Source organism: Trachinotus anak, unplaced genomic scaffold (genome assembly GCF_046630095.1).
Source record: "Trachinotus anak isolate AG129_WGS33_773 ecotype Australia unplaced genomic scaffold, CSIRO_AGI_Tana_v1 ptg000012l, whole genome shotgun sequence".
Classification (NCBI taxonomy): Eukaryota; Metazoa; Chordata; class Actinopteri; order Carangiformes; family Carangidae; genus Trachinotus; species Trachinotus anak.
Window position 1 is genome coordinate 13,696,482 of NW_027273863.1, and position 14,778 is coordinate 13,711,259.

The window sequence follows — 14,778 nt, forward strand, 5'->3', positions numbered from 1 at the left end:
ATCTATTGTTCCCGCCTCCAAAATCTCAAATTCTCTTTGACAAGCAAGTGAGTGTTGAAACAAAGCACGCGCTCATCACAGCTGCCTGCTCGTGCGACAGCAGGGGTGCACGTGGATCAAAAATGATCCCTCGCGTGGACGGTTTTCCTTTCGCAGATCTGCCCTGTGCACTTGCGTCACGCATACGAGCATGGTTTTTATGTGCGCAACTTTCGAGACTAATTTGACACCATAATGCTTTGGACAGGCACATAGACAGACAGGGGTGTGTGTGTGTGTGTGTGTGTGTGTGTGTGTGTGTGTGTGTGTGCCATGTGATAGAGAAGTGATAATCCATTTGTGTTCCTATTAGAAAGTCAGTGATAGTGATGAATACATACATGGAAATTAGCCCAAGATGAGGGCTAATTGTCTGATTAGATGTGCTTCAGGTTGATAGATGCACAATAAGCCTGTGCACATAAAGCTGTCATTAAGGAACATTGGACCATTAAATTGAACATTACACTATAGCCAGAGGGGGAAATGTGGATGTTCATTAATGCATCTCTAAATATAGGAGTGTGTCTGTGTTTGTATGTGCATGGGGTACCTTTTCTGCGAGTACGTTGTTTTCTTGCTGCCAGTCTCTCTCTGACTCTGCACCTGTCCAGGAGAGGGGGAAGATTAAATTAGCATTACACCAATTACATATTTGAACTGTTTCAAGAGTTCAGCGTTTCCTGGAAATGATTTGAAATGCTAATTGCCGGTGGTAAAGACGCACACGCTGTAGCACCTCTAACATGGCAAAAGTGTTTATTACTCCCACACAAAACACAGCACAAATCAGAGAGGGAAACATACATTTGAGCTTTCTGATGTCTTCTCTATCCCTTATAGCTTGGCAGTGTGTTTATACAAAAGCATGGAGACGTTATTATAAAACAGCAATTTAAGTTGGCACTTATATCGACAAAGCAAACAACCTCCAATGGCTTTCTTATATCCAGAGAGGAACAATAGGGCACTGCAAGAAAACTTAGAGCACACACACACGCACAAACACAGACACACACAGACACACACACACATATTCCAGTAAACACACAAACAAAAGCACACACATAAAAGCAGAAGCGCTCACAGAGGCGTAAGTATGTAGACTTTCCCCTGCTGTGAAAGAACAGGAACATATCGAGGCTCTTCTATCAACATGGAAAAAGGAGAAAGTGCTCATTTGCTTTCCTCGTCTGGCGTGCTGCTGAGGGTTTTTTGTTGCAGCACACCTCCTGAGGCACACTCACTCAAACACATAAACACAAACACAAAACAGAGCCCTGTTTGCTCTTGAGGGTGTCTCGCTCACCCTCTGACAGATAAAATGGCATGCCTTGCTGGCCGGTTGTTTTCTGCTCAGAGCTCCACTGTTAGTTCCTCAAACATAGTGAGATACAAGGATGCTCATCTCTGTTTGTCCTTCTCATAGGAGAAGTCAACATACAAATCCTGACTGTCTACATATCTAAATATTATTTTTGGAAAACGCATATCACAATGCATTTATTATGTATTTGTTGCTTGACATGCAGTATGAGGCCTATTACGATTTGACACAAACTTTCATTTAAACCCATGATGCAGCAGTTAGACAACACGTCTTCCAAACTGACTAAATACATTGTCTTGTATACAGTGCCTCTGCTTTTCATTATTGTATATGCATAATAATTTGGTTTAGACTTCTTGATTAAAGTTAGACATAAGATCATAGGTTCACGGGATAAAAAACTACCTTTTTTTGACCACAAGAAGACATTGGACATTCTATCATCTTACATAGTTGATAAGGCAATATAAATATTTACACATCCAGCAGACCTGGAGCAAAATTAGCATTCATTTGAAGTTGTGTGTCTGTCCATCCAGCGAATGTAAATCCAATATTTACTCTCCTTTCAGCTCTTTTTTTGGTCTCCACCTCCTGCAGAGAGAAATGTCTAACTCTGTAGCTGCTAAATGTTCTATTATGTTCACCAGCTAGTCGCTAATTGTGTTAGTGTGCAGTTTGGCGATAGGGAGATGGCAAACAGTGGGTTTAGCAGACCTTTTTTTGCTGAAAACAGCTGCCTGCTGCGGCTGGAAACAGCACTGTTGAGACTGAACTAAAACAATAAAGTTGTGAGCTTGACACCAACACTAAAATGCGCTGTAGTGCTGAGAGGAACTGCATAGTCAGGTAATAATTCCCTGTCAGTTCTTCACTAAAAGCGACAACTGTCACATGACACCTTTCACGGAGTTATCTGAATAATTGTTGTTACAAAAACATCAATTACATGAGCTTTAAAGTTAGAAAGCAATCTCAACAATTGGAGGGAAATGGAAAAATAACAGCTGCTTTTAAGTTGACGTCACAGGCTTCTAACCCGACCTCCCTAAGAGGTTCTGCGATGGCAATGGTAAATAGACTGCACATATATAGTGCTTTTCTAGCCTTACAGCCCATTCAAAGTGCTTTACAATGCCATGCCATATTCACACATTCACTCACATACATACATCACACCCGTGCACTGATTGAACAGCCATCAGTGGCAACTTGGGGTTCACTAACTTCCCCACGGACCCTTAAACACGTAGAGCGACCAACCCTCTGATTAGTGGACGACCCGCTCTACCTCCTGAACCCTTTGTCATCCACCTTTGTCTGTGACAGACAAGACTCTAAATACAGGTAGAAGGTCTAGTAGAGGAAACATGAACATAGGCTGTACTAAGCATTGAACTTTTTTCTTGTATTTGTCATTTTTCTTGTCCTGTGTGAAATCATATTGCAATGAAATCAGAGAATTGTTTCTGTATTATCTGCTTTAAATGTTAAATTGCTTTAAGTCCTTACACAAGATTAGTGGCATCAACTTTCCCATTACACAATTAACAGTATTTTGGAGATTTCAAGAAATTTTCAAAAGTCCTGTAGTATTTCTTCTGTGAGTAAACACTTTTGCAAGCTGTAACAGTTTGTGCATAGACCTATGAAAACAGTTCGGACTACTATGCACACACACACACGAACACAGGCTTTTTGTATTAGTTCTGTGTTCTGTGCCATCCCAGTGAGAGAGGAGAAAGTTACAGATGATCCTGTTTGTTTCCTCAGACTGCTTTGTAGCAGCACAGAGGAATGCTTTAGAATGTAAATCACATCATGTTCCCGCTGTTTTTTCACCGGCCCAGCAGCCAACCAAAAGCGCTGTTAGCGCAAAAAACAAAAACCTGAGCATACATAAAAAATGTAAGACAACTGAAATGAATGTGTATAATAAATAATTTGCATTCCTCCATTTTGGTTTGAACCTAACCCAACGATAGCAGCAAACTGAAGAAAGAAAGAAGTTGGGGATAATGGATGGAGGAGTACTCTTCGGATAAAACAAGAATGGGAATGGAAATCATAGTTTTGGCTCCTGAAGTCTCTTACAGTTCACACAGCATGGTGTGGAGGAGTAGGCCAAAGGGATTTATGATCCTCCGCTTGCTGACTTGTGTCACTGCTCCCATCTGCTGCCGGTTGACGTCCAGCCTTATGAACATACAATTATAAATGTTACTATCACACTCAGTAGAGAGTGATATATGGTGAGATTAGTGCATGCAGTATTGTATTCAATTTTCTTAGCAATGGCTGAATGAATGTCCTCTTTATTGACTTTAACTTTGTTGTTTTGAATTTATATAGTTTTTCTATTCAAGCATTTTTATTTGACTCTTACAGAGCGACCTTGGAAACACAAAGCAACCTTTTGGGGTCAAAAGGTGAGGGCTTCCTCTAAGTGATCTCATTGATTTTAATGATGCCATCTAAAACCCATGAGGCACTTCATTCACTAATGAGCAATAAATATTTAGTGAAAATTTGACAAAAACAGATACAAGTTCCAGGGGCGACCCGGTGGCCGAGTGATCGGGGCGCGTACCACGTGAGCGCAAGATGCTCTTAGCAGGCAGTCACCGGTTCGACTCCCGACCGGCCCGACTCTTTCCTGCATCTCATTCCCCTCTCTCTACCCCCTTTCCTGTCAGTCTCCACTGTCCTGTCAAATAATAAAGGCACAAAAAGACCGCCCCCCCCCCAAAAAAAAAAAAAATTTAAAAACAGATACAAGTGTAAGTGCTCTACATTTTATCTACAAAAAGTTTCAACTCCATTATTTTTTTTAATAAATCACATCCATCCCTTCACCCTCAGTGAAACATTATGGTTATTATTAATATAATATTATCTTTCATCTCAGACATTTACCTGCTGCAAACTGTACTTAAGTACAGTGCACTGGTGGTTGTATACCTGACCTCGACCAGCTTCCAATATAATTTTACACGTGTTTTAAAGTCACTGCACATATACCTCATTCTGCAGAGTGAAGATCAGACAGCCAAGTGAAGTAACAATAACCAAAACACTAAAGGGAGTAAAGCTGACCATTCTTCAGGGAGCTGGCATCTTTACGGTCCTACAACTGCATGGAATGCAACTGAGTCTCTAAAATCTTACATTTCAACATTCCTACATTCAAAGTATTTTACTTTGAGTTGTTTCAAACTAAGGGTGCTGTTATATACCAGTACTGATGACAACCATGGTATCTAAAAAGAGAAATACTGATATAGTGCTATTAATACATATATGATAATACTGTGATCTTTAGTTTATCAGTTCGTCTGGTTGCCTTTCCCTGTTTATCAAGTGTAACTGTTTCTTGACCTCCTTACTCTCTTATCAGCTTAATTCATTTGCCAAGAGAGAGACAAAATGCACAATAAACAAAGTTAAAGATTAATTAGAAATTATTATACTTTTTATATATACTTTTTAGTAAAATTTTCAAAATAATAATGATAATATTGTTATTGTTCATTCTTTTGGCAACAATAATTGTGTAGTAAAAATCTGATATTGTGAAAGCTTAACTTCAAACTTTCTGAAGAACAGAGCATTGAAAAACAAATTTAATTTTTTTACTGTGCACATAAATCTAAAAAACACAAAGCTTTATGTGCATTATTGTCTCTATTTCTAAACCTTAACATAATTCTATACCAGCTGCTGGAGCCACTACATAAATCATATTGGCTTATTGAATTGAGGAAGTATGAAATATCTCAGATGATAGATAGTTGGTATTTAGCCAGGATGGCATACAGCCACTTGTGAGTGTGTGTGTGTGTGTGTGTGTGTGTTTTATGTGGGTGTATGCGTGTGCGTGTGAGAGAGGGAGAGACAGAGAGAGCGAGGGAGAGGGAGAGAGAGAGAGAAAGAGAGAAATGCAAAAAGGCAAATTGACAGACAGAGAGACACAGATTGAAAGACATCTCCTCTCTCTCGCTCTCTGCCTCCGCCACACTGGACTTCAATGTACCCTACAGTGTGTTTGGATCTTGTGTGTGAATCAGGCTTGTCTCTCAGTGTGCAATTTTTTAATCAGTGGATGATCCCATTTCCTTTGTGTTGATGCAGCAGATGGATTCCCTCCCACTAACCATTCATCACCTGCCACACCAAAACCTGCCTTTGCCCCCTTTACACAATGAAAAATGGGTCTTAGACCATCGTTTTCCTCAAGAAAATAAGAGCCATTTACTGTGTCATCAAACAGGTTTCATCATGTGGCCCAACTGGAGCTTTCGAGCAGAAAAAAGTTTTTAGTGTATTTTGTGTTTCACAGCACAAAATGAAAGGGAAAAGATGCCAAAGGGCAAAGGGAAACTTTGCTCCTTTCATCATCAGACAGCGAAGAAACACAATAAAGAGGAGAGACACACCATTGTTAACTTTGTAGAATATGTATCAGTATTAAATAATTATCATATTTAGCCTTAATTAATTGTAAATATTCATTTATCAACATTCGCAATTAGAGTCATACAAATATAAACACCTTCAGCCTGACTTTGCCCTTAAGAACCATTGGAAAAGGCAGACACAATCAATGTCCCTGAATAACCTCAATTTATTGATAAAATTTTGAAGACATCGAAGTTGAACAGGGTCCAGTAGGTTGTTTTTTTTTTTTTTTATTATTATGGTCAAATATAAAGATGGCACTGACCTTCACATTTTAATGAAGACAAACTGAAGGGATAAAAGAAAAGTCATTTCTTGTTTTGTGATGTCCTTTTACTGAAATGACTTCAATACCAGTGAATGCCTCATGTTTAAAATTATTCCATGAATAATTATGTACATGATAAAGAGGGATTCCATTTAGGAAAACAATGTTCATAACTCATGCCAACAGCAATGAGGATAAAGGAACAAACGTAGTTTTTCGCTTTCTACCCAGGTAATTAGTCAATAGTTAAATTCACATAAATGTGTTTTGACTGCCAGGATTTAATTTAGAAATCACTCCTCTGTGTCAGTACAAATAATGAGGCTAACACCGTTAGTGACACTGTTAGTGCAATGAGCTCATTCATTGGAGTAAGGACGGCTGAAAATGAGACATTTGTTATCTTTGCAGAGCAGGAAATGAAATTCAGAGTTAACTACACTTACAAGAGGGCTACCTCTGTTGCTTAATGTCCGTTTGAATTAAAGCTTCAGTGACTTGAAGCAAAACTTTGGTTTGCAGTATTAAGTTCAGTGTATTCAGTAAAAAAAAAAAAAAAAAAAAAAAAAAAAAAGAGAGATTTTGGAAATGTTTCATTCGTGTACGACACATTCAGTTTTAACCTGTTCTGTTAGTTCAGGGTTTCCCACAGTTTATTACCACAACAGCACGCCACCTGATCCGAAATAAAAGACATCTCTGCTATTTCCAGGAGAAAATCATATGGTTGTTACATATTTACATTAAGTTCCAGGGACAAAGAGCAGAGGCACTACATCACGCAGAAAAGGTCACATATTTAATGTGAGGGGTGATTGTTTAGACCATCTTCTAATGACTAAATCGATCAGGATCAGTGTGATTCAGTTCGAGAGGTGACAGTGATCGATCACCACCCTGCACATGTGCGTAATTAGTTCATCGGAGCAGCATATTGCAATGACAAGAAAAACAAAATCCCGAGTTTTTGCAACCTATGAAAAATGGATATAAATAAATCAGTCAGTCACACCACAAAACCAATCCTGAAGTTGGAAAGGACAGGCATTATTAGACACTAATGCCTTTATGTATTTGCAACATTCTCGAAATAACAATAATGTGTCTGCAGGGACGGTACTGTTTGTTTATGTAAAATAACTGACTGTTAAATAAAGACAACAAACTGTGAGGTCGTGCATGTTTGTGTATTTAAATGCTAAAATGGAAAAGTAAGCAAATATTCAAATTTTGTGCAATCAACATGATTATATTGTTTGAGCCACAGCGTTTAATTTAGTCCCACACATATATTACTTGTACTGGCATATAATCAAATCAAGTGTGTATGCTAATGCTCTCTGGAATACAACTACATTAATTAATTTTTTCCAAAGTTTGTTTAAGTTGGTTAAAGTCAGTAAATGTCGCTCCAGGGATGAGGATGCGATATGTGTGCGCGCAAACATACACACGCACACACCATCATATGCACAGACACAGTAAACAAGCAGACGCTACATGGAATAAAACCCACAAAAAACACACACACACAACCAGAGACAGACATACAGCAGACTGCAGGCCTCAGGCACCATAAACCCACTGAATCACCTGGCCTTCATGTTAGGCTGTTAATCATGACAGTAATCGTTGCCGCGGAGACAGACAGAGGAGAGATGGCCAGAGACGGCAGCCTGAGAGAAAGTCAGCAATAGAATACGCTGAACGAGTAAATGAGCGGGAGTGTTGATAGTGCAGATCCACAGGCTATCTGATGAATCTGCATGTCAAATAAATAAAAACAAATTAGAAGACTATGAATCAACATCTTAGCATGGCAGGTTACAAAGTAAAAGCCTTGGAGTGGAGATCAATAAAAGAAAGCACACAGGTGTGGAGGTAAGGGCAGATTCATATTAATCCAGGAAGCAATAACCTCCATAAATTACTGGTTTAAAACTGAGACTTCATTCATTTATTGTATCACATGAAATAACATTATCGTTACATTTAGACAAGATAACAAATGAATGCCACTTATCCTGAATTGAGTAATACATTTCTCCTATATATAAATCCCTCTGTGAGGGTTTAACACATCATTATTTGAAACTGTAACAATACCTGAGGCAACTTCCTCACTGCTGATGGGTATATGGGTATATTAGTTACCTTCACTGAGGCTTGTCAGCGATGTTGGAAAAATGTCACACCAATCAGATTGTTGAGGAGTCTTGGTACAGTAAGTGTGAGACAATTAACATAGGCCACATACAACACCAAACCTTTAACTGAAGCTGTACATCATCTCTGTCCTGTTCAAGACACCAAGACATACTCACCTGCAAGAATTAACAAGACTAAAACCTACAGGCCAGCGGCTTGTTAGATTTACACAGTAATGAAGACCTAAGATATTCTTCAGTGTTCAAAGAACTCAACTTAATACTGACTTTTCTTTTTTCTCAATCTCTTTTGTATTTTTGTTTCTTCCCAGACTCTTACATTGCTGCTCTGTAAAGTGCTTTTATATCACATATAAGTGGCAGACAAGAGGTTAATATACCAGTCATTTAAGTTGTCAGATCCCTGCTGTGAAGCTAGATACATTAGATGAAAAGCTTCATTTACCTTTCACAGCCACATTATCATAAAAAATGTAGGACTTTACGTGAAATATGTGACATTTCATAGTCTTTGGTAGTCAGGTCTATTAGGTTTAGAAATAAGACTCTACATTTAAAGCTGCAAGCTATGTTTCTCCTGCTGCTTTGAATGAACAACTGCATCAATCAAAGGGATGTAGAGAAGTATTAAAAGCTGAAATAATGCGCTACATATCATGGCTTCAACCTTTGCAACAGCAAAAGAGAATAATAAGCAGTCTGTATGTGTGTATGTTTAAGTACAGATGTAATGCATGTAGAACTAGTCACAACTTAGCAGCCTAAACTTTACTGAATAGAGTATAAAAATAGTGTTACAATCTCCCTTTTCAAATCAGAAAAGAATCAACTCACCTTTTTTCTTGTCAGTGTGACCTTGCCGCAAGCTAATGTGTGTTGCATGCTGGGTAATTGTTACACTGTGAAGTGTCACTAACTGTTATTCAATATCAGATCTGTGTAGAGCGATTGGGAGACTTTAACATCATCTCTAACCCACAAATGAATACATGAAACAAACATAAACACCATTTTTACATCATGATCAAGATTTAAGACACTTTTTTACTTAAGTCATCTTGTGGCTCCTCACTGGAGAGTTTGCAAAATCACTGTTTATCTCAATACACCCAACACTTCACATTCACATAGCAGTAGTGGATGGAAACACGCATTAATTTACATTTTCTGGATGGAAACCTGATCACTAACACTGACCAACCACCACAGGAATAAGAGAGTGCAGAACAAATACCCAATTTCTTTGAAAAAAAAAAAGTGTCATATTAAAATGTAGTTGAGATTAGGATGAGAAAATGATATGCATGCTACCTTGCATATCACTGCATATCATATTATCAGTTAGATTGCAGAAATTTTACTTTGGTAGATTAGTGTAAAAAGGAATGCACAAAGGGTCAGGCTATTGTATCCGCTCGGACTGAAGTGATGCCACTATTTGCAGAGAAGAAAAATGAGTGTCTTTGCTATCTTTTAGCTGCAGAGCAACAAACACTGTCTCCTCCACTCACCCACATATACTGCATTTTACACACCAAATATTACACACAAAATCCCCACTTCCCTTCACCACTCGGTTAGTCTCTCGCTCGCTTTCTACATCTATCTCTTGTGCACACACACACACACACACAGACAGACCGACACACACACACACACACACACACACACACACTCATCAGCCTTTAAAGACAGCACAGTCCTTGTCAGAGCAGTGCAGAAAGGTTAGGTCTCCAGGTCTGGCTGCGTATATCCTGGAGGATGACTGGGATTGTGAAGGGAGCGTGAGAAAGAGGTGGAGAGCACTACTCAGTCAATTTGTATTGAATCTCACTCCAGCGAGGAACATAATAAGCAAAACAGACTGAAGGGATAAAACAGGCCTGTGCATTTCTTTATGTTTGAAGGAAAACTGCAAACTGGACGTACACTAAATTGTTAAATTGCTTGAGAGTACCCTAGATGCCAGTTGGAGCCTTTGATCAAAAGAATATTTTATAAAGCAATGAGATTCTTTTATTACCTAATAATAATTTGATTAATTTCAAACCATTACTTTTTGCTCAGGTAGATGTGAACTCAAAAAGAAAAATGGAAGAAACAGTAACATGTGCAGATACCTTTTATGTCCTTGATGGCACATAGATAGTACATAGACATAAAGACCTATTGTGTAAACGTTGCACCATTTAGTGCCATTTTGTCCAATTTCACTCACCACAGAGCAATTATAAGAGCAGACAGCATATCAAAAGAAATAAAAAACCAAAAGAAGCTAAGGATGGCATTTAAACCTTTTTCAAGTTTGCTACAAGTTATGTAAATGCAGACTTAACCATGGACGCACCCTGCATGTTGAGCAGGTACAAATGTATAAAACCCAGAAGAATACTGGAATGAAATTAGCAAATTTGGTCCTAAAAAGGTTATTCACATTCCAAATGCAGCTCGATTAGAAAATGCAAGCGTAACTATGGGATAATTTTGCAAAAATGTTTAAGTTGTAGTTCTTTGTTTAATGATCACATTTAAAGAACAGAAAAGATTTTCCAGCCCAAATTAGATTTTTGGACTGCAAAGATAAAGACAAATAAACACATAAACAGATTACCATTTCAAGTTACATCACATTCATAGGCAGACTGAAATTCAGTTTGTGGTCTGCCAGGTGTGACTCAATCCTGAAACATGGCTGCATTTACAGTAGCGGTCTCACTCGGTGACGTCACCAGAGCAAGTGGAAGCAACTACACTTTTCCATCTTGTTTGCATCTCTTTTAATTTTTCAATGCCTGTCTCATTACCAGAGCCACCAACTGAGACAGAGTAATCACACAAATCCAACACACACACACACAAATCCAAGCTCAACATTTGTGAATAACTGTGGGACACAGTTGTAAAATCACAAATAGCATCAAAGGAGGGTAAAATTCATGCACAGAACTCATGCCCTTTTGGATTTTTTAGTTATGCTAGTTGCAAAACTTCCAAAATATGGTATATATATATATATATATATATATATATATATATATATATATATATATATAATTTAATATATAAAATAATTTAATATATATTATCAACAAATCTGAGCAGATCCCTTTGCCAATCGTAAAAACGTACACATCAAAAACTGTAGCTACTGGTTTAAGATGGCTTTAAGATTGAATTTTTAAGAAAAGTCAACAAAACAGAACAGGTCTGTTTTGGGTGAGTTATGTCATGTGAATAAAGCTGGATTTTCTCCTCTCACGGTAGCAGTCCAATTAAACGTGACAACACATAACCAGCAGTTTGGCTCTTGGTTGGGACTGGCTCACTGAGGCATGATACAGCAGGCTTGAATACAAAAACAAAATATTTCCATTTCAGTTTTTCAAAACACTGCTTCATCGAATAGTCTGAAAAACACCTAATATTAACCGCATACATTTTTTTGCAAAAATTGAGGGTTTTTTTTACATGTTTCCTTTGCTCATTTTACAAGTTCACAATTTCAAATTGCATATCATGCAGGTTACTGGAAACACACCTATTGTCAAGACATATTATAGCATATAACTATCGATACTCCATTAGGGGTCTTGCACTTGTTTTGGAAAGAAGTGAAACTGTGAGATGAAAAGATGTTCCTGATTTCTAAAGCATTTAAAAAATTCTCACTGATTCTGTTTGTATTTCAGCCTCAGAATCTAAAATGAAAAGCTTCAAAGTAAAATCCTCATATAAAGGCCTTCATGTCAGATTATGAAATCATTCCCAGATATATTTTTGGTTTTAAGTTCAGTGCCATTCAAGTTTTGACACAAAAGACTATTATGTCTCAGTTAGTGCTGGCTTTTAAAATATTTAACAATAACTGTGATATTTCTTGAATAATTCTCGATAAATGAACATTTCAAGATGAAAACATCTTGCAGGTGGCATTTTGGTACACTGGTTTAACAAAAAAAAAATAGATCAGGGTTGGTTCAAATGTTCACATGGCTGCACCAGAAACAGTGAAACAACGGACGAGGAGGATGGGACACCAGTAGCTCTACTATTCACAAAATATCCGTGAATAAATAAAATGGTTCAGTCTGTGCTGTTGATGTAATCATCTTCAACTGTTCTTAACTAAGTTTCAAGGTCTTAACGCAGTAACATATTGTCAAGTTGTGACTCATATTTTTGGTGGTTTTGAGCTTTTATTTATTGGGCAATTAGTCCTGTAAAACTGCTTCACACTGATACAAAGTCGATCCCTAAATTGATTATAAGGCGCCACAGAAAGAAAGATCCATGTTCGACTCTGTCAGTGCTGCATATAAACTATATTAGTTTGAGTAGCAGACTTTCCAATAATCTTGGAACATGGCTCTGCTTGCCGATGAGCAAAGCTGTGTTTGGAAAGTGGGCTTTGATAAAAGTTTTTCTATTACCTCAGTTATTCAAGCAAAACCAGTGAATCAACTTTGCATGTTTCATTGAATCCCAGGAACCTTTTCATACCTTTAACAGTCATCTGCTTGAATACAGATTCTTATTTTTCAGCCAATAAGGCTTTCTGTAGGAAATGTTTGAAACACTGGTGTGAGGCAAAGGTGCTGTATGTTGTGAAAGTAGGGAGTGCAGTGCTGGTGTGGTGAATCATAACACAACATAAAGAGTATTTAAATAAAAATACCACATGTATACATTTATTTGTTTTACTTTGGCAAACTATGCTGTCACATAGTAAGCAGCAATGCACTTAGTAAGAAAGTTGTTTAATGTCTAGATTTAGTGATGTCGTTTTAAATGCTGCAGTTGCCTCGTGTTCATGACAACAATCTCTCTGCATTTTGAGTTGAGCCACTAGTTAAAGAAAAGCACACTCTGTCACACAGCCTATGCAGTGTGACTCATGAGCTTGCAACTATCTCGAGATGTTTTTCTTCTCTGGATGTGATGTCTAACAGCCTGGCCCAGTTAGCCAGACATGTCTGTGCATGAAACTGACCTAACGATTTAGCGGTGAACTCAGACTCAAAAAATCCAAATGTTATCTTCTGAAAAACAGATGAGAAATGTGGACTTGCTTCTCTTCTGCCTTGTGTTTCTTTATCCCTTCCTTCCTCGCTCACTCTCCCGAGATGCCTATTTCTGTGCTGTCATCTTGCTTCAACGCCATTCGAAACACAGAGAACAGAGATCAAGAGTGCTTCTGCATTGATACTTTTGCTTTGTTATGACACTACATTCTGCCTCAGTGCTCTTCTAAATGAATAAGCCACCACACGTACACCCCCGTGCGCACACACATAAGCACACGCGCGCACACACACCAACACACGCAGTATGACAGATAGCTATGAGCACATAACTTGATAAGAGATAATTTGTTATTCTGAGACTATTGATTTGTGAGTTATGCAATGAAACAAGTCTCTTTCAGAAGCATCCCTACAGCAATCAATTTTAACATGCTCCGCCATTCACTGCATTCTAATGATATGATCAATACATCTTCTGTGCTGACTACACAGATATGTGGTGCCATTACCCAGAGAGGAATACACATAATCCAGGGGAAAAAAAAACATGACAAATACTACAAGAACACCACTGTTTGTAGTGTTTTATATGTGAGGATCCTGAGACGGAGGCCGTGGAAGCACACGGCTCCCCTGAACACCATCCATCATCCCAACATCTAGGAAAAAGACGAATACATTATCCTATTTTTAGGGAGGTATTTCTACATTGTGAGGTTACACTATATGCCCCCATTATCTTGCAACAAAAAAATAATGGTACAGTGGATATGTAAGGTAGCAAATTGTCCTATCAGCAGGGAACCTCATTTACAGATGGGGTCACAAGTAATGGAAAGTCATTTTCACTAGGGGCTGTTTTCCATGTAGGATGGCTACAGTGCTGCCAGCTCAACTAGGACAAATGGCTGCCTCTTCCCCAAATCACTACGGTAGCCTGGACTAAGTAGCTAAGTAGCCCCAGCTGAGTTTGGTTTGGATGCCAAAATGCTTCACTGACCATAGCAACAGTGGTCTGGACAATCTGCAGTATGAATTACACAGTACATTTACAAGTGGTGAACATCAGGTTTCATGAGGTTCTGCTTTTTTATTAATCTAATCTATTAATTTGTGTGACTTTTTCAGTCAGAAAGTTTACAAATACAGGGTTTCATTGATTCAACATTGTAGTGGATATTATTCAGGGTTATAGTCCAATAAAAGAAGACACCCTCAGTAATAAAAAATAAACCCACAGATTCTTAGTGCAGGTAATGATGGCAAATGTGGTGGGCATAGCGCTGGGAGATGGAAGACAGACTTTCAGACCGGAAGCGGCCCTGTGCACAGGCGGCTGAATTGATGGGGTGTGTTGTTTCAGGTATCAGTGAGACATGAAATGCAATCCAGGAAGTCCTGTTTCAGTAACAGATCCATGTGTTTCAACACTACACAGATGTTCATAATACTCTGAGACAGGGTTTTACAACAGTAGAAATATGGTGTCCT

The 14,778-nt window shown here is 38.3% G+C and overlaps 1 protein-coding gene across 2 annotated transcripts in view; it reads right to left on the minus strand.

The window, feature by feature from the left end:
• The window catches only part of tnr (tenascin R (restrictin, janusin)), a 167,178-nt gene that overhangs the window by 88,442 nt on the left and 63,958 nt on the right, over positions 1–14,778 (minus strand). For both annotated transcript variants that reach the window (XM_071491776.1, XM_071491777.1), the window contains exon 4: positions 593–645. The gene's annotated coding sequence lies outside the window, so the exon portion shown is untranslated. The remainder of the gene's footprint in view (positions 1–592; positions 646–14,778) is intronic.